This window comes from Tamandua tetradactyla, chromosome 6, assembly GCF_023851605.1.
Source record: "Tamandua tetradactyla isolate mTamTet1 chromosome 6, mTamTet1.pri, whole genome shotgun sequence".
NCBI classification, from domain to species: Eukaryota; Metazoa; Chordata; class Mammalia; order Pilosa; family Myrmecophagidae; genus Tamandua; species Tamandua tetradactyla.
Genome location: NC_135332.1, coordinates 110,335,451 through 110,357,200, shown reverse-complemented (window position 1 = coordinate 110,357,200; position 21,750 = coordinate 110,335,451). Strand labels below are relative to the sequence as shown.

General features: G+C 35.5%; 1 protein-coding gene and 1 pseudogene across 6 annotated transcripts in view; one reads left to right on the top strand and one right to left on the bottom strand.

Annotated features, from left to right (window-relative positions):
- Positions 1-21,750, bottom strand: part of SGK3 (serum/glucocorticoid regulated kinase family member 3) — a 243,790-nt gene that overhangs the window by 102,068 nt on the left and 119,972 nt on the right. The gene's annotated exons all lie outside the window — the stretch shown is intronic.
- LOC143686800 (centromere protein L pseudogene) lies at positions 12,764-13,495 on the top strand (annotated as a pseudogene).

Genomic DNA, 21,750 nt, shown 5'->3' with positions numbered 1-21,750 from the left:
CACTCAGTAAACTGCACTGAATGAAGCCCAAGTCTACACTTACTGTCTTCTCTTCCTCGTCTACTCATTTATTCACTCCTCAATCCTAGCCATCACTTTGACCCTAACTAATCCAAGCTACTTTGGCACAGGACTTAGTGCTCTCTGATGACCAAATCTATATGACACTAAATGGTTTTTAATCACTGCAGATTATTCAAATGGTGTACCTGCTTTTTTCTTATAGTGAAGTAAGCTAGGATTAAATTACCCACATTTATTAAGTGGATGAGTATATGTAGATTCAAGGCATATCCCATGTATTGTTTTTACATCATTTTAAATGCTGTGCCATTCTTATAATTTCATTAAAATAATGAAAAGATGTGATCAATGATTGTCAAAAAGTTTCTGAATAAGAAGCTTCCAGAAGTCATGACTCATGGTATTAAGGCTCACTTTTTTTTGGGGGGGGGGGGGGTGCATGGTCTGGGAATCGAACCCTGGTTTCCCAGATGGGAGGCGAGTATTCTACCACTGAACCACCCATGCATTCTATGACTAATGGTATTAAAAAAGTACTTAAAGAAGAAAAAAAAGTCAACCATGGTGGTAAATACACAGTGGTATGATGATGATGATGATATTGTGACCCACTGATTGTACACTTTGGATGATTACACGGTGTATGAATATATAAAAATAGCAATAAAAATGAAAAACTTTTAAATATAAAAAAAAAGAATGTAGGGAAACAGAAATTCTCATAAAGTACTGGTAGAATTACAAATTGGTGTAAACTTCTATTAAGAGTAATTTGTCAAGAAATCCTAGAATGAGCTGGGACTCAGCATCAAGATATTGAGAAAACCTTCTTGACTGAAAGGGGGAAGAGAGAAATGAGACAAAGTGTCAGTGGCTGAGAGATTTCAAATAGAGTAGAGAGGTTATCCTGGAGGTCATTCTTACACGTTATACAGATTTCCTCTTTTTACTTTAAGGTGTATTAGAGAGGCTAGAGGGAAGTGCCTGAAGCTGTAGAGCTGTGTTCCAGTAGCCATGTTTCTTTAAGATGATTATATAATAATATAGCTTTCACAAAGTGACTGTGTGATTGTGAAAACCTCGTTCTGATGCTTCTTTAATCTATGATATGGACAGATGAGTAAAAATTATGGATTAAAAATAAATAAATAATGGGGGGAATAAATGTTGAAATAAATTGGGTAGAGAGAAATACTAGTAGTCAATGAGAGGGAGGGGTAAGGGGTATGGTATGTATGAGTTTTTTCTTTTTATTTCTTTTTCCGGAGTGATGTAAATGTTCTGAGAAACGAACACAGTGATGAATATACAACTATGTGAGGATATTGGGAGCCATTGATTGCACACAAAGTATGGAATGTTCATATATTAAGAATGTTTGTGTTTATTTGGATTAGTTTTATTAATAAAAATGCAAAAAAAAGTACTTAAAGCAATAAGGAAATCAGGTTTTCCTTTTTTTTCATGGAATTCAAATAGGAAAATAGAATGGTGTTTTAAGAAGTTCATAAAAAATTTTATTTTTATTTTTAAAATATATATGTAAAGAAGTGACCTATAAAATGTATATAAACAAGAACTTTAATGTATTGCTGTTTTTAAAAATCAAATCTATATATCTTATAAATGGGGGATTTCCCTCACCACTTGACATTTCTTAAAACCAAACATGTAACACCCTCTATCAAAGAACAACACCTGGGAATTGCCAGTATATTTATCCCTCTTTTCCACTAAATCTAAGTTCTTTGGGGGCAGGATTGAATCTTGTTTCTTCCTGCCTTGCCAGCACCTAGATAAATAGGTGCCTAGCCCACACAAAAGCAAAAATAAATTCTTAAGGAGGTAGGAAGGAAGAAAATTTTAAGAGAGAATTTTATAAACAAAGAATTTTTTTTTAAGGGGCACATTAAATCAGAAATGCATATAAATTCCATTTGTAAAATATGTCAAGATACATAAAAAGAAAGCACTGGCAGTAAAAATTGTGATGTTAAGACAATTATAAGAGCCATTATTTACTCATCTTTTCTTGAATTCTAAATATCACAGTAAAAAGTTAATTTTTAAAGTCACCTGACTTCCAGATATAAGATACACCATGGATCAAGGGGAACTGAATATTTAGAAAATTCCTTTTTTGTTCTATAAACAAGAAACCTGAGAGAAATTTTTTACCTCTCCACATTACCCATCCTCAAAAAACTACTTCCAGGCTGATATTCATTTGGCATGTACTCAATAAAAGCTAGCCAATATTATTAATATTTTATTCTGATTCTTAAAATTGACTATCTATATAATAAACATATCTAAATTATCTGGAATTCCAAACTTGTATCTTAAACTATCTCTATATAAATTCAAAAGCAAGTTATTTTTCTTAGAAAAATTGCTAGAATTGATACATCATCAGCAAACCACCAAATTTTCTCAATTTCAAATCCTTCTTAAATTCAAAGAAAAACAAATGATATTTTAAATGAAATTCACGAATTAAGTAACTGGCCTAGCAAGTCCAGTCCTGCTTACATGCACCAAGAGAAAAATATAAGAAATCAATGTTTGTACTAGCCAAAAAAAAAAAAAAAAAAATCCATCACGAGAGAAGTAGCTAAAAAAATTGGGGATAATTACATGGTGGAGTACAACATAGAGATTAAAATAAATGAACTACAGCTCTAATGGATGAAAGTCACAACAAATATATAAAAAATAAGTCTCAGAAGAATGGGACTATAAATGATTCCATTTATAGACATTTCAAAAACAAAAAATTAAACAATATACTTTAGGAATGAATACAAATGTAAAAACTGGTTTTACGAAAAGTCAAGGAAAATGTTTAAAACAGTAAATTTTATATTTTATGTATTTTACCACACTCACACACAAATAGAAAATAAACACAAAATTTTGTCATGCTTACTTGAGGGAAAGGAGGGAGACAAATGGAATTGAGGAAGGTCCCATGGGGAATCTAACATCTTGGTGATATTTTATTTCTTAAAATGAGTGATATATACATGGATGTTTGCTTCTCTGTTATTCTTTATATTATACATTCTATAAATATTCTCTTATATATTTTAATAATGTGTTAAAAATAAACAGTTTATAAAAAATATTTTAAACAATTCAAATCTAAGTCCACTATATGCCCAGAACATTAAACCCTTTTGTCTTCTAAACTAAAAGAGTAAATGCAGATTTTTATTTTAATAAAAAATACATCTCTAAAACTACATAATACTGAGCTTTGAAACTTCAGAATAACAGTCTTCTAAATGCAAGAAACAGCCCACTAGTTTGATTGAACACCATAAATACTTGGCATCTCAGGTAGGACATGAGATTTTGTTGGTTTGTCCAGAGTGATGCCCCGATGAATCCCAGAGTGATTCAATCAGTGAGTGGAAAAGTATCTGCAAAGCCCCCTTCAGGGAATGGTGAGAACGGGGAGAAATTCAACTTCCCCAAGTTGAATTCTTGATATTCTCACAAGCAGTGTGGACAACCAAAGCTATAGGCTGAGCCCCCAGTCTTGGGGTTTGTTCATATGAAACTTAACCCAACAAAGGATAGGTCAAGTCTACTTAAAATTTAGGCCTAAGAGTCACCCCCAAGAGAGCCTCTTTTGTTGCTCACATGTGGCCTCTCTCTCCAGCCAACATGACGAGCAGTCTCACCACCCTCCCCCTCTCTGCGTGGGACATGACTCCCAGGGGTGTGGACCTTCCTGGCAACATGGGACAGAAATCCTAGAATGAGCTGAAACTCAGCATCAAGGGATTGAGAAAAAACCTAGAATGAGCTGAGACTTAGCATCAAGGGATTGAGAAAACCTTCTCGACCAAAAGGGGAAAGAGTGAAATGAGACAAAGTGTCAATGGCTGAGAGATTCCAAACAGAGTCGAGAGGTTATCCTGGAGGTTATTCTTACGCATTAAGTAGATAACACCTTGTTATTCAAGATGTAATGGAGAGGCTGGAGGGAACTGCCTGAAAATGTAGAGCTGTGTTCCAGTAGCCATGTTTCTTGAGGATGATTGAATAATGATATAGCTTTCACAATGTGACTGTGTGATTGTGAAAACCTTGTGTCTGATGCTCTTTTATCTACCTTGTCAACAAACGAGTAGAACATATGGAATAAAAATAAATAATGGGAGAACAAATGTTAAAATAAATTTAGTTTGAAATGCTAGGGATCAATGAAAGTGAGGGGTAAGGGGTATAGTAGGTATAATCTTTTTTTTTCCTTTTCTGTTTTTGTTTTCTTTTTCTATTGTCTTTTTATTTCTTTTTCTGAACTGATGTAAATGTTCTAAGAAGTGATGAATATGCAACTAAGTGATGATATTGTGAATTACTGATTATATATGTCGATGTTTTATTTGGTTTGTTAATTTTTTTCTAATTAATAAATTTTAAAAAATTAAAAAGAAACAGCCCAGTAAAAAATAATAATTTTTCTATCAGATGAAACAAAGCAAGTTTTGTTCATTTTGCCATATGTTGCCCAAAGATAGCTCATTTCAGTAAGTGGACTGAAGAGTAATTTTCTGACTAATACAAAATGGATCTATTCTTGCTCTCTTCATATTTTCTTCACCATTCTCTCACAGTAACATCCATACCACTAGAATATGTAGTGAGAGTTTCACAGAAAATAATTTAATAGTGAAGTCAGTAGTCCCTAATGGCAAATTCAGACTTGATGGGTTTCAAATTGATGAGCCCACCAAAAGTAACTCAGGCAAATTGATGACAACACTATCTAAGCAGCTTTCAAAATTAAAATTGATGAATCTGCTTCTACTTGTCATGTAGAGAGTTTATTGATCTCAAAATCAGTGGTGTGAGAGGAAACGGCGAGTCCAGAAGGCGCTAGCCACAGGACCGGGTGAGCAAACACAAAGCCAAGTCCCGAGGTATCAGGGTGCTCGTAAGGCCGCTGACAGCAGGACAAAACCCACCCCACAGGCAGAATGCTCCCAGCATATTTATACTGTGTTGGCATAAAAAGGAAGAATCTATCAAGGTTTGACATATTTATAAATTCCCCTAGGTAATACCCCCAGCCTGAGAGGCTTGGTAAATAAATTATTTTTAAAACATGGAGCTCTCTTCAGCAACTAACCACTGTTTTTATAGGTTACCAATTCAGGACAGCCAAGATTAAATACTACTTTAGTGGCAGTATTTTTAAATTTACCAAAACTACCTCCAAATAAAATCATCTAAGAATGAGAAGAAAGATTCTATATTATATAACTTCCTACTGGTAGTTTTGACTCAGCAGAACATCCTGAACATGTAAGTAGGAGGAAAAGTAGGAGGAAAAGGCGCAGTGCAAGATGCTTTACATGCCTTAATAAAAAGAGCTAACATTTATGGAACCAAATGTGGTGCTAAGGGTTTATATGTATTATCTCATATAATCCCTACAAAGGGGAAAAGCTTATCTGCAGAAAGTAAAGCATTAAGTAACTTGCTCAAATTCACACAGTTAGTAGCATTGGAATTCAAGACCAGGCCCACCCAGCACTAATTCTTGTTTCTGTCTACTATGCTTTCTGCAGAGCACCCCACATTAATCTTTGATATAGATTTAACAAATAAAACAAACAAACAAAAAATCCACCCTCAGTGGCCAGGAGTTTAAAAGACAAGAGGCTTTCTAGGTTTATACCAAAATGGCACAGATGTCAAGGAACTTAAAAATTATCAGAAAACACCATTTGAGATGAATGTCAATACTTTTAAGAAAAAAAATTTCAGGGCATTATACTAGCAAATCCTATAACAAAGACATAAAAAAATTATGAAAGCTGAGAAAATAGCACTCGAACTTGTTAACATTTAAATTTTCACTATTTTTTTATTCTGGTAAAATACATAAAAACGTAAGCGCACAATTCAATGACACTAATTACATACCATGTTGTACAACCAGCACTATTATCTATTTCCAAGACCCCTTCTAGCCCCTCAAACAGAAACTCTGTACCTATTAAGAAATAACTTCCCATTCCTCCTTCCTCCCAGCCCCTGCTAAGCCCTAATCTGCTTTCAGCCTCTATGAATTTGCCTATTCTAGATATTTCACATAAGTGGAATTATTCTTTTGCGTCTGGCTTATTTCACTTAGCATAATGTTTTCTAGGTCCATCCTTACTGTAGTACATTTGAGAACTTTGTTCGTCTTTTTTTGAAATGAGAGAAGTACTTTCACAGAAAAATCATGCAGAAAGTGCAGAATTCCCATATATCATCCCCCCACACCTTGCATTTAACACTCTACATTACTACGATGTCTTTGTTACAATTGATGAAACAATATTATAATTATACTAATAAGTATAGTCCATAGCTTACATTAGGTTTCACTGTTTGTGTTACGTAGTTCTACATTTTTTTTAAACATACTTTATTCTGATAACATCTATAAAACCTAAAATTTCTCATTTAACCACTTTCAAGTATACATTTCAGTGGTGTTAATTACACTTACAATGTTGCGTTACCATCACCACTATCCATTACCAAAAGTTTCCCATTGCCCCTAAACAGAAATTCTGTTCCAATTAAGCATTCACTTCTCATTCCCTACTCTCAGCCCAGGCCCTGGTAACCTGTGTTCTAGTTTCAACTCTGTGTTTGCATATTCTAATTATTCCATTTAAGTGAGATTATACAATATTTGCTTTTAGGAGTCTGGTTATTTTACCCAACATGATGCCTTCAAGGTTCATCCACACTGTCACATTTATCAGAAATGCATTCCTTTTTATGGCTAAATAATACTCCATTATAAGTATATACCACATTTTGTTTACCCGCTTATTTGCTTTTTAGTCTTTTAGACCTTTTGAACAATGGACCACGTGAATATACTTCCTAATACAAAATAAAATGAAATTTAAAAAAATGAAGTTAAGGACTAAAACAATCAGGAAACCTCTCATCCTAATATCATGAGACTTAACAACTTTTCATAAAGCTCCAAACAGCATGCTTCATATTATGAATCATCTCCTGACGTCATACACTGGATATTTGAATTGGACATAAGAGTCCAACAAATACTGGCCAGTAAAAATCTAAAATTACAAGGATGAAAACTCTTTGTTTTTGAAATGAGAAACCATAAAATGTAATTTAAATTTTACATAGCATACTTTCTATGCCCTCTGGAAAACAACATGTCAACTAATATTCAAATAAGGATTTCATCTTCATAAATACATCAACATTGATTAATTTTAACTGGGTCTCAACACTCCTAGGTAGGAGAAGCATTAGCATATTCCTTCCACGTCTAATGATGTGCATGGAGAAACTCAGGAATTGAAAAGCTCCGAGGAGGACTTCTGATTTTTACAGTTGGCATAACGATGTTTCTACGCTTTCTTCTCTCAATATTCACCTTGAAATAATAAGGAAAACACTAAGTCCACACTATATGAAGATTGATAGCTGATAGAGGAGTGGTGAATACCCGAGCTGAGGGAAAGACGATGAAGCTGAAGGGCCTGGTGAGCTGATCTACCATATAGAATCTGGGAAAAGGCATGGGATTTGGTACATTAGACAAGAGGTGAGAGAATTCTTCTCTGGAAAAAGTGAATGGCCCTGGAGAAAACAGCCACTGATAACGAAATGTGTCATGTTCCACTTCAAAAAATATGGCTCAGTTTTAATAAGACCCACCCAGGAACACTGAACTTTTAAGCAGTCTTAATGTATTTATTCGAGTTTTCACTCTTAAAGATAAAGGACAGCCATTATTACCAGGGATTTAAAGAAAACCTTTAACATAAAAGAGCAAAGTAAAAACAAAGCATGAAGCAAACAAACAAAACTAAATTAAAAACAAGAAACAGAATGGTAGGAGTAGAAAAAAACATTCACCTACGAAAAAATATCTTCATAGAGATAGAAATATATGCATGCAACAATAAACAATAATAATACTTTAAAAGAAAAGAAAAAAGGAACAATCAGATAATAACAGCCCTCGGAAATTTACAATGAGAGCTAAATTGAAGAAATTCAATTTAACAGTTGGAAGGTAAAGTTGAAAAAGCAGAACAAAAATACCAAGCAATGAGAAGAAGAGGAAGCAAAGAGATAAGAAAATTAGAGGATCAATCCAAGAGATTCAACACACAACTAAAAAGAAAGCAGTGAGAAATAAATTATCAAAGAAGTAATAAGAAATTTTCCAAGAAATGAACAACATAAATTACAGATCGAAAAGGTCTGTTGAGTACCTAGCATAGTGGCTGAAGGCCCTCAAAAAGCCAGATTACAGTTTGGGATAATGAGGGGCATATTTTCTCCCATCTGTGCACTTTTTTTTCTACAGAAGCTATTGGGTTATGCTCTCGAACAAAATGAAAGACTAAACCAAATGAGAGTCAGTGAAGGATCTAGTCCAGGTAAGCAGCAAAAGGAACTCCCAGGATGAGAGTCATGTAACAGTCCATACTGGAACTGGAAAACGGAAAACTCCTAGATGAAGTTTTTTGGGGGTGGGGGGATATGGGGATGGAACTAGACATTCCAATCTCCTAGATTTGACTACTTAGAAACGTTATTGCAATGCTCTTACAAGGTATAGGAAGAATTAGAGACAAGTTCAAAAAAAAAAAAGCATTTTTATGAGCAAAGTAACACCCAAGACACGGTATGGAGATTGGAAGGGTAGAGTCTTTAGAACCTGAATCAGAAGTCCCTGTCCTTAAGTAACATATAATCGAATTAGGAGTTAAAACATACACTTTCCATAGGTATAGTATGGACCAAGGTTCTTCAAACTCTTGTCTGTAAGACCTACAGTAAGAAATACATTTTACATGGCAAACCAGCACACTCATTTGTATCTATAAATGCAAAGATACAAATGGATACAAAGATAAAAATGGATTCTTAGGTCTTTCCCCAAAAGCATGCACAAAAAAAGAACAAATAGATCAGTTGGACTTGGTCAAAATAAAAAACTTTTGTACCTCAAAGGACATGATCAAGAAAGTGAAAAGATAACCTACAGATTGGGAGAAAATAACTGCAAATCATATATCTAATAAAGGTTTAAAACCCAAAACATATAAAGAACTTCTATAACTCAATAGCTAAAACATAAATGACCCAGTTAAAAAATTGGTTCTTTGTTGCTATGGACCAATGAAAATTGTCTAAAATTAAGAGTTCTGATTGTACAACCAAGTGAGGAAACTGTAAGACATGGTTTATTTTGAACATTATCCATGATGTCCAAAAGATGGAGGGAGCCAAGAGATACAATGACTGAGAAGCAGAATGGCAAATTGTGCTACATTTATATGATGGTATGTGTTTGGCAACAAAAAGGAAGAATGTCCAGAGGCATGCAACAGATGAAAACCTGGGGACAATATGTTGTTCAAAATAAGCCAGAAACAAAAGAATAGATATGCTGGGGTCTCTTTCAGAAAATACTCATAAGAAAATTGGAGCGTTGATTGTCAACCCTTATAACAGCCACACTTAGTCTGAAGTTGTAAATGTATTTCTAGGTGCTGAGACACTGAGCTATAGGAGTATCAGATGGTATTTCCCTGGAACTTTGAACAACTCTATGACACCTAAGACCCAAGATATGGAGTGCTATAGCCCTCAAAGTTAGCAAAGTTATATATAATGACAGTTAAAGTAACCAAAAAAAGAGATCAAGTCTCAATTAGAGTTAAAAACAAAGCCAATAAGGCTGGGCCTAAGGTAAGTCAGAATACAGGATAAAAGATAATAGTGTATGTACTTTAGAGCTTCACCTACTGTTTGAGACCAAGGGCAGAGAGGTTCATTATGTCTAGAACCTAAATTTTTGGTAACACAATCTAAAATAACCTGCCTGGATAGCTCATTTAAACAACCCAAACTCCTGGAGTCCAGAACAGGAATGAGGCCTCGTAATTCTGTATAGCTTAATGCAATACCAGGTTGCATCTCAGATTATGGTGGGGTAATCATTTAAAAGTATGGGTAGAGCCCCTTGAGGTCCCAAAAGGAAAAAAAAAATGGAACAATTAAACTTTCCCATCTGGGAATCCCCTAGGTATCCTCCCAACATTAGGGACTTCCCAAAAAACAGACCAAGCCCTGCATTTTGAGGCTTGCCCTTATGAAACTTACTTCTGTAAGGGTGAAGCTAAGCCCACCTATAACAAGGCCTAAGAATTGCTTCCAGGAAACCTCTTTTGTTGCTCAGGTGTGGCCTCTTTCTCTTTAAGCATAACTCTGCAAGGAAAATAATTACCCTCCCCCAGACATAGGACATGACAGTCAGGGGCAAAAATCTCCCTGACAATGTGAGGCCTGACTTTGGGAAAGAGTATGACCAAGGACTGTGAGATCAACACAATGCCTTCTAGACGAAAATGGGGAAAAGTGAGATAAAATAAGGCATCAGTGGCCAAGAGAGATCAAATAGAGTCAAGAGACAATGCTGGAGGCTACTCTTATGCAAACTTCAGTTAGATAGTGATAATTGTCATGGTTTGCTGAGCCCCAACCAACATCACTCCTTAAAAACATCTAGGGCTAGAACTAGACTCTGTAAAGTTTTCATGCACTAAGTTTGCTTTCTTGGAACCTATAATTTCTGGAACCTATAATTCCTGGAGGGTCCCTAGGTCAGATAAATCCTGTACCCCAGAGAGACCAGCTTCTCCAAGATTATCAATTAGTTACATCCCCCATTCTTCAGTGTTGACACCCCTTTCCAACATGAAGAAATCAGAGTAGGCATTCCTAAAGATCCCTATAGATTGGAAGAAGGATCAAAGGGAAAGGAGGAAGTCTTACCGAGGCTTTAACGAGCAAGTGTGACTGCTGAATCATGATATTAACATTCTTTCTAGCCTACAGTGTCTTGGAGGAACTAGAAGGAAAAATCTGAGACGGTGAAATCGTGGCCCATGACAAACTCTGGGACCTGTTCTGTAACTACTTGTTGAAGAGGGCTTTGAAAATTGCTGCTTTTGCTTTCTTTACTTTGTATATATGTTATATATATTATATTTTACAATAAAAAACATTTTAAGATGAGCAAAGGACTTGAATAGACATTTCTCCAAATAATATATGTAAATGGACAAAAAGCACATGATACTCAATGTCATTAGCCATTACACAACTACAAATCAAAATCATAATGACATCCCACTTCATACCCACTAGGATGGTTATTAAAATAAATGAAAATAACAAGTATTGGAGAGGTTGTGGAGAAACTAATTCTTGTGCATTGCTAGTGTAAATGTAAAATGGTAACAGCTTCCTTAAAAAACAGTTTGGTAGTTCTAAAAGTTAAACACAGAATTACCATATGACTAGCAATTCCACTCTCAAGTGTATACCCCAAAGAACCGAAAGCTGGGACTCAGAGAAAATGTACGCCAGTGTTCATAGCAGCATTGTTACAATAGCCAAAAAATGGAAGCAACCCAAGTGTCCATCAACAGATGAACGGATAAACAAAATGTAGTAATGCACACCATAGAATATTATTCCATCATTAAGAAGGAATGACGTGCTGATACTTGCCACAACCTTGAAGACATCATGTTTAGTTAAATAGTCCAGATACAAAAGGACAAATATTACATGATTTCACTTATATGAACTATCTAGAATAAGCAAATTCACAGAGACAGAAAGGGGGAGAAGTTTCTGTTCTGAGTGATGAAAAAGTTTTAGTAATGAAAGGTGGCGATGGTAGCACAACATTGTAAAAGTTATTAATGCCATTGAATGGTACACTTAAACATGGTTAAAATGACAGACTTTGTTTATATATATACATATACATATATATCAAAAATGTAATGAATAAACTTAAAAACCCATGCAAAGAAGTCTGACATTATTTTAACAGCGATGGAAATCAGGAAGGTAATGACCTAGCCGTGCGAGAAGGTGGTGTGCTAGCAAAGTGCAGTGATTCTGATTTCATGTGCTAAATTCCATATGCTTAAAAAATTACAGAATGGAGGTAGAGAGTAGCCAATTGGGGCCTACTGTCCTTTGCCCTCCCCCCTCTGCAGGAAGGAGGTGCCTCTGCAGAAGCACCCGTCACAGAAGTGGGCGGCTGGGTGAGCGGGCAGGCACGTCTCTCCGAGGCTCGTCCCATGTCTGAGAGAGCTCATGTCTCCTTATCACACACATATGTGTCCCTGATGAACTAACTTGCTTGTTGGGATGTGAGAGGGAATTTGGAAGGGCCAGGTTTTTCTTGGGGCTCTCTCTCTCTCAGTTGTCACTTTGGGGCTCTCTTTCTCTTAGCTGTCACTGTGACGTTATTACTTCAGTTCTGAGTCCAAAACTGAAGACTGGTTCATGAAGCAGGAATGGGTGACATCATGGGTGACAGTATTATCAGGGCATTTATTGGTAAAAAGTGGATCATTGTGACACATCAGAATTGATTTCTAGACAAAGGTCACCCTCAGGCCTAAAGATTAATTTATAGGTGCCACCCCTCTGCAGAAACAATTAGAATCAGTCAGGAAGCAGATTTCATTTGTCCCAACTCCACCATGAAGGAAAATTCCCCAGCGTTTACAATCACGAGAAGATTTTGAAACTCAAAAGGTTGCATTCCTGCACAAACAATAGACTTCATATAGTTTAGCTCCCCTATATAGATTCTCTTATACCAATCTCAGAGTATTCTAGACTTTTGAGTGTACTTATGACTGCTGAAAAGCAAAAAGGACTTGAGGAAATGGGAGAAGACTTCAACAACAAAGTAATTTTTTCTTTCCTCCTAGGAATGAAAGTAATGCAAAGGGACCCTGAGGCATTTCTTGTCCAGATTCCATCAAAATCTCAATTGTCATCTAAGAACACAGAAGATAAAGTGTTATGGACTGCTTGGATGAGCCATATATTTGGAGACAGTGTTCTGGAAACTGCTTCAGAAGATTTCACCTGTCTACCCTGATTCCTTGCAATGCAATGGAGCAGAGTCTAATACAGCCATAATTGGAACCTGGTTTCAGAAAACCTTTGACTGCTATTTCAGTTCCTTGGCAATCAAAGCGTTTAATCTAACCTGGATGGCTGCTATATGGACTGCATGCAAAACGGATCATTATATAGTGACTAATGAACTTCTTTGCTCTGTACCTGCAGCCCTCAAAGTTTGGATATTGCCTTTGTCATACATTCAGAGGATGCAGAATCTCTGTGGGACACTGTTCACAAAACACCTGGGTGGTGGGTTACCCAGGAGGAAGTTGACTTATTCATGGACTGCCTTTATTCATATTTCCATAGATATTTCAAAATTCATTTATTAGCCACAAGATTAAATCTATAACTTCAGCACATACTGATGGAAAAAATAAAGATTCTCTGTCATAAATACCTTATTGGAGTGCTGGCATATTTGATAGAACTAGCAATTTTTCAAATAGAGTGAGGCCATGTGTGGATTATAATTTATGGATTATATACCTTTTACCACTAACTGTCTACTTGCTATGCCGAGAGGAACTGCAGGAGAAATGGGCTGGCATCTATCTCCGCATCTGTCTTCCTCACAGTACTTCTGGATGACCCAGATAGGAGCCAAGAGGGTCCAGAAGAGCAAAGAAGGTAGTAATGGCATGAGCTACTGCCAACTGTCATGATGATTTCTGGAATGCTAGCCTCTTGAAAATGCTGAGTTGATTTTTCTATAATTATATAATGCTTATTACGTCAACCTTTTAGAATTCAAATGAGATATCTCTAATATGGAATATTTCTGATTTGGGTCTTTGAAATCTGTAAACCATTTTTGGTCTTTTAGACTTGCATTCAGAGAGAATTTCTGTCTTTTAAAGACATTTTTCTAGCATCGTTTTGCTATAGAGAACTGGCAACCAAAATCCCCTCCAAGGAAAACTAAAGATTGATAACATCTTTTTTAGTTACAACCTTGCTTCTTTTTTTTAATACTGTTCAATTCTTATTGCAATGTTGAATTAAGTACTCACTTTTAAAATGGAAAAAAAAATTACAGAATGAAAAACAGCAATGTGGCTAGAAATGAAGCTCAGTGATTTCACTGAAGCTTAGTGAATCAACAGACGTTTATTTTATCCATACTGATGTTTTCTCCTAAAAGTTACATGAAAGAAAGCAATGAGTTAATTTGAACACTTAGAGGAAACAATAAAGCAAGACCCTGATAGGACAAAAAGATATCCTCTCTTTTCTTTCATCTTCACATAGCTCCCTTGTAATCTGAGATCCAGCCTCAAGAAATGTCTCTCACTCTCTAGAGCACACTGAGCTTCTTGACAGTAGGCTTTTGCGCTTACTGTCCCTGAAATCTGTAACGGGCTGCTCTTCAACTGACATCAAACTAGATGTCATTGACCTATAAAGCTTTCCTGATTCCATAGCTGGGTTCAGTGCTTTTGCTTTGGTTTCCTAGGGCATTTCCTCCATCCTTGCACTTTTAACTTTGGATTTTAATTGCCTTTCCAATTAGACCATAGTCTCCATAAGGGCAGGAAATATGTTGATTTTATTATCACTAAAGTCCCATCTACTGGAAAGTGTCAAGCCCACAGAAGGCACTAAAATATTTGGGGAATACAAAGTTTTTGGTTAGTACACCAATATATAATTCTGAGTCTACGCTCTGATGGTAAAGCCTAGATTTGAAAAGTAGAAATCTGCCCCAAGGAAGAACAATGAATCCATACTCCCTCTCACTACTCTGTTATTAAGAAAATGGGTCTAACTGTAGCATACTAACTCTGCTGAAGTACAGAATTGGATTGGTAAAGTGGGGTGAGTAGTTCAGACTTGACTGAATAAAGAGCTATTGTAGGTTAAGAAAGGTAGGCATGCGATTAAAATAACTTTAAGAGGATTAGCTTCTTTTGGTATGCAGGATAGAATGGGGGAATGTTTCCCCATTTTTTTTCAGCCTGTTTTTAAGACATGAGCAGAAGACCACACTAACATGAGCAACCCAAAAAGGCTGAATGTACATGGAGAGAGCTTAAAAGTCATTAACTCAACAAACTTTTTTGAGGTTCTACTATGTTCTATGAACTGTCCTATGTTATAATTAAATAACTTCGCATACTATAACTTGCCATCTAGTGAAATGGATAAAAATTATTGAGGGCTGAGCCATGTTACTGTATCAGTATCAGCATTCTCATACAATAAGGAAGGTCTCTGATGCTCAAAAATATATGCAAGAGTCCATATAAAATGACCGAACTTAATATTATTTTCATAGAACCAAATCATATTATTACTTATTCTTTTCTTGCTTTGTTAGCACTCCTGATTAAATAAATAATTTTAATGACAACTAAGACTCCCACCTTTGGAAATAAGTGGAAGCTCAAGACTTCCCCATGAGCTGCAAAAGTATGGAGAAAAACATGCAAAAGAAGTAATTCCAATATGATGGTATGTCAGGATAAGATTCAGAGGTTTTTGTGGAAGCACAGGGGAGAGGTACCTAGCTCAGTTTTGGGAGGCAGTACAGAGAGGAAAATGGCTAGGGAAGATGTCTTAAAGAATCTGGCTCTTAAACTCACTGCTGACAAGTGGACAAGTTAGTGAACAACAGAGGAACGGCATTCCAGGCACAGAGAGGAGTAAGTTAGCATAGTGGGCGCCTAAGTAATTACTATGGCTGGAGCTAAAAATGTGAGTCTGGGAATGATAATAGATAAGCAGAGGTCAGAAGGTCACAATGAGCTCCACAGGCCTTGATAAAAAACCTTGGACCTTATCTTACAAGCAATGGCCCTATCAATAGATCATTTTGAAAACAATATGGGAGATGGATGAGGGAATCAAGTTTGATGTAGAATATTCACTTAAGAGGAGACCACTGATTGAGGCAGGAAAGGATGAGAGCCTCAAAGACTATAGTAGAAATGGAATATACAGAACAAACTTAGGAAATATTTAGGAGATAAAATCCAGAGGATTTTGTAAAGTATAGGATACAGGCAATAAAGGAGGGAAAGGAATTTAGAATGCCTTCTGGTGGACAATAAAAGGACGACTACATTGGTGAAGAGTAGAGTAGGGCATCAGGAGGGTAGAGATAATACATGTGTTTTTTTACATGTTGAATTGGAGCTTCCTGTGGGATAGTACTAAATGAAAATACTTATCTAGTAGTAGGTAATCGGACATATCAATCAGAAGATCAAAGGAGAAAGGTCAGGATAAGACTCGTGGATTTGGAAGTCACTAGCACAAGATGGATGTAAAACCACGAGTAGCCTTAATCAACCACAGAGAGCTGGTGTAGACCAAAAAAGGCAATGGGCTGAAGTCAGATATCTTGGGAACACAATAATGGGGGAATGGGCGTCTCATCCTAATGCTTAGGTCAAGAGTCATCTCCATAGAATCCTTTCTTATTATTCTCCAGATGTGCTTCCTCTACAGTTTCTTAGAACTTAGTGAGGTAAAAGCTGTATTACATGTCTTCCTTTGAAGTAATTAAAAACTGCAGAGGCAAAGTTAAGACCATAACGTGTTATATATTAAGAATATTAACTATTGACATTTACTGAGTACTTACTATGCCACAAGCATTTGTGTTAAGTGTTTTAGTGCTTTACATATATTATTTAACATAATCTTAATAACAACTCTATGAAATAGGTTTCTTCTAGAGAGGGGAATTGCGCCCTGGGACAGACCACACCCATAACCAATTCTGATATGCCTTTGTACCTAGGATTGTTACTGAAGTGACTTCACGGTTTTGGGGATATTGTGATGGAATGAATGTTATTTTGCATGTAGAAAGAGCATGCCTTCTGTGGGCCCCGAGGGTGGAGGGTTGTGGTTTGGAGGTGCATACACCCCAGAAAAACTTATTCTTAAAACTAATCCTTTCCTGTTAGTATGAACCCATTTTAAATAGGATCTTTTGATGAGGCTATTCAGTTAAGGTATAACCCACCTCTGCTTCTTTATAAGAGAATGAAATGAAGAAAAAAGCCACAGAAGCAAGAAGTTGAAATAAAACAAATACAGAAGAGAAAGGAGAGAACATAAGATACAGCCATGTGATAGAGGAGCCAAGAATGAGGGCAGCTGGTCTTTGAGAAAGAAGCATCATGTTGATGATACCTAGATTTAGATGTTTTCCCAGGCTCAAAACCATAAGCAAATAAATTCTCATTGTTTTAACCCAATCCATCTCACGGTATTTGCTTTAAGTACCATAAAAAACTAAAACAGATGGTGTTGCTGGAAGTACAACATTGTAAATATAATTAATTCCACTTAACTGTACACTTAAAAATGGTTAAAATGGCAAATTTTATGTTATATATGTTACCACAATTTTAAAAATAGAAAAAAGAATAAAATGCTTCTTAAGCTCAACACATTAAATACGTAGCTACTCAGGTGCATAAATGAGAAAATGCTTTTTGCATTTTCCCCTATAAAGTCTAAAAGCCTCTATAATACTGTCCACTAGGAAGGGACTAGATCAAAAGGATTGTAGAAAAACTCAAGAGCAAATACTGAACTGGGAGGTCCAGCATTTACTCACCAAAAACACAGACTGCAACACAGTTAACTTACCCAGAAACATCCAGGGGACCCCAGCTTTAACTTTTAGTGAATTGAAACCTCTTCCACGGGAGGAACCCTGCACTGAACACACACACACTCTCCCTCTCATTAAGGATTTGGGAAATCTGTCATTTTAAAAGAACACATGCCTGATAGGTTGTTCTACTTCTGCACATATTTACACAACAAAAAATAATGACTCATAACCACCATCCATTATCTAAGGTAGTGTTTCACAACTTGTTTTCCACTTTTCTCCCCTCCTAAAGCTGAACTTAAGACCATGTATACAGAATTATGATAAATGAACTTAAATCACTAAGAGTTTAAAATTTTTAAAAATGAAGTATATGTGGATAATTTGGCTCCCAGTTTTCCCAGAAAACCTCAAATAGGTGTTTAAAATGGATTCTTTTAACAGAAGTGGAAAAAGATTTTTTGGTTTTTACAATATCAGCCATTTTTCACCAAGGTATATAACATAATATCCCATATAGCAGTAGTTGAAGCCAAGCACTGACTTCTTAAAACAAAGAATGACGAACCATCCTGACCAACTCTCTTAATAGTCACCTGCATAGCAACATATCACAATGGTAAAAATGCTCCCAAAATTCACATTAATTTTAAAACATTGTTTTATTGTGGTAATATTTGTACAATCCAAAATATCATTAACTTTTTACTAAAAAGAAATTCAGAAAACAAAGACAACAAAAAGAAGTCATAGCTTCTCTAATAGCTTTGCATGATCTAAGCCATATTACCAACCTGCGTGTCACTGTGATTCGTGCTGTGAGTCCCACAAGCACATTTTAGAACTTTTGCAAATTAAGTTAGAATTCCCAGTTCACCTCAATTCATCTCTAGTGAATGGCTATGTGGAACTCTAAATGCCAATACAACTGCATTACTGTTCTCTGAGTACTGTAGAATAATTCTTGGATTCATGGCGATGCCCAGATAAATGACACTGTAAAGAAACCCTTTGTTTTCAAATAAATCACTGCTTGGCTTTAGATAATGTTATAAAGAGTCTTATTCATGTAGTGTACCCTAGTTAAAACTGTTGAACTTGAAAACAACAACAAACATCTACCTCCAATAAAAGAATGGTCTTTATTTAAAGTTTTTTCCCCTATATGAATTTAAAAAAACTATGGAATTTTAGAGGTGGAAAAGAATCTTGAACATTTTACAGTGAAATAAAATAAAGTCACTTGTTAAAGGTCACTTAATGAGTTAGTGGCAGATCCAACAGCAGAATCTAAGCCTTACAAATTCTCTAACCAAGGCTATTAACATTATAGAACATCACGAATAGGTTAATGTCAACCAACATTTATCAAGTGCCTACTTTGTGCTCTTAATCATTCTTGGCATTCATATCCATCATCTCTTTCCTAAGTCAATTCCTAAGATTATAAAAGACCTAATAGAACAATCCTATTCACTTTTCTGGGCATTCACTGTTGCCAGCAGGGAACACTGGCATATGACTAAATGGAAAGAGATAATTCAATTACTTTAATAAGTACATTACTGAAGAAGATGTGTTACAAAAATATAGTTCACTCTCAGAATTTTCCCTGAGGGTTAGAAGCACCCAAGGAAGCATTTCTGAGGACCCCAGAGGCAGAAATAGATTTAGAAAACCCAGGAATGCATTTTGAGCACCATCCTCTTTGCAAAGGCTCTGAAAAGACTTCTGCAGCTGCCTTCTCCTCCTCCATCCACTTCTATACTTTCTTCACCATCATTCTCTTGCCTCATTTTTCTGTAGCCGCTCTTTATTCTTTAGTCTATACTTTTTTCCTGAATTGCCATCTCCTCTGATAATTTATCAATAAGGCAACCTTTTCAGCTATACTTAGCACACATGCATCGCAGAATTTCTCCTCTACATTCTGACCCATAACTTTTATCTGCCTAGGTCAAACAGCCTTCCAAAAATGGTCACTGTCATACAAGAGGACTCAGTAAGCCAGAGCTGACTGTAACTACAAATACAGTTTTTAAAAAACATTAAAATATGGATATTTGCTTTTTTATAAATTCAAAAGCTATATTCTTAAAATGTGGAATAATTTTATATATACTGCAAGCCAAAATCAAATTATATTGTCTTCATAAACACATGCTACATGGTACTAAAATGCCCATGTATATTTGGTTGGAGAAAAGAATTTATTGATATTTATAATTTGATACAACATTGTCTTTATTAACCGGATATTACATGGTCTTTCTACCACTATAAATTTTGAAATGTGTATTTCATAGAATTCTTGTAGGTGCAGATCAAATGTCACTGTGAAAAAGCATGAGAGAAATTTTAACCATTTGCCAATTCTGATTAGCATAAAGATGCACTATTCGTTAAGTTTTTTGAAGATTTAACCACATGCTAACAAACTTTTAAATCCTAACAAATGAGTTGTTCAACAGAGGAATATTAATTTATTTGAGATGAATGTCAATAATGTTACAAAAAATTTTTCAGTGCATTATATAGTAAATGCTATAAGAGACACAAAAAAATTGTGAAGCTGAGAAAACAGCACTGAACTTGCTACATTTAAATTTTCACTATTTTTTTTTTTGTGGTAAAATACACAAAACATAAACTTACCATTTTACCTATTTTTAAGTGTACAATTCAGTGGCATTAATTACACACCATGTTGTTCAACAACCACTATTATCTATTTCTGAGACTCTTGTATGTCCCCTAAACAGAAACTCTGTACCTATTAAGCTATAACTCCCGCTTCCTTCCAGTCCCTGCTAAGCCCTAATCTGCTTTTCAGCTTCTATGAATTTGCCTAGTCTAGATATTTCACATAAGTGGAATCATACAATATTTGACCTTTTGTATCTGGCTTATTTCACCCAGCATAATGTTTTCCAGGTCCAACCATGTTGTAGTACATTTGAGAAATTCGTTCTTCATTTTCTGAAATTAGAGAAGTTGTACTTCTCTAATTTCAAAAAAATCACGCAGAAATTACAGAATGCTCATACACCATCCCCCCCACACTTTGCATTTAACACTATGCATTAGTGTGATGTCTTTGTTACAATTGATGAAACAATATTATTATAATCATACTAATAGGTACAGTCCATAGTTTACATTAGGTTTCACTGTTTGTATTATAGAGTTCGATGTTTTCTTTTTTTTTTTTACATGGCAGTCACCTGGAAATGAACCCGGGTCCCCGGAATGGCAGGCGAGAATTCTGCAGTTGAGCCACCATCGCACCACGCTCTATGTTTTCTTTTAAATTTAATTATTCTGATAACATTTATAAAACCTAAAATTTCTCATTTAACCACTTCCAAGTATACAACTGAGTGGGGGTATTAATTACATTCACAATATTGTATAACCATTACCACCATCCATGACCAAAACTTGTCCATCACCCAAAACAAAAATTCTGTACTGATTAAGCATTCACTTCTCACTTCCCACCCTCAGCCCAGGCCCCAGTAACCTGTATTCTAGTTTTGATTCTGAACTTGCATATTCCAATTATTCCATTTAAGTGATATCATACAATACTTGTCTTTTGCAATCTGGTTTATTTCACTCAACATGATGCCTTCAAGGTTCATCTACTTTGCTGATTTTATAGAATTTCATTCCTTTTTATAGCTGAATAATACTCCATTATAAGTATATACCACATTTTGTTTATCTGTTCATCTGCTGATAGGTTGTTTCCATCTTTTGGGAATTGTGAATAAATGCCACTATGAACAATGGTGAGCAAATATCTGTTCGAATCCTTGCTTTCAATTATTTTGGGTATATACCTAGGAGTGAAATTGCAAGGTTCATATGGTAATTCTTTGTTTAACTTTTGGAGGAGCAGCCAAATTGTTTTCCACAGCAGTGGCACCACTGTATATTCCAAGGGTTCGGATCTCTCCACATTCTTGCCAATACTTGTTGTTTTCCATCTTTTTAATTATAGCCACCTAGTGGGTGTGAAGTAGTATATCATTGTGGTTTGGATTGATTTTAAATTTTAATAACCAAACATAATGAAAGTAAATAAATAATTTTATAAGTTTGCACTTGAGTCTTTTGTCTTGATAGTA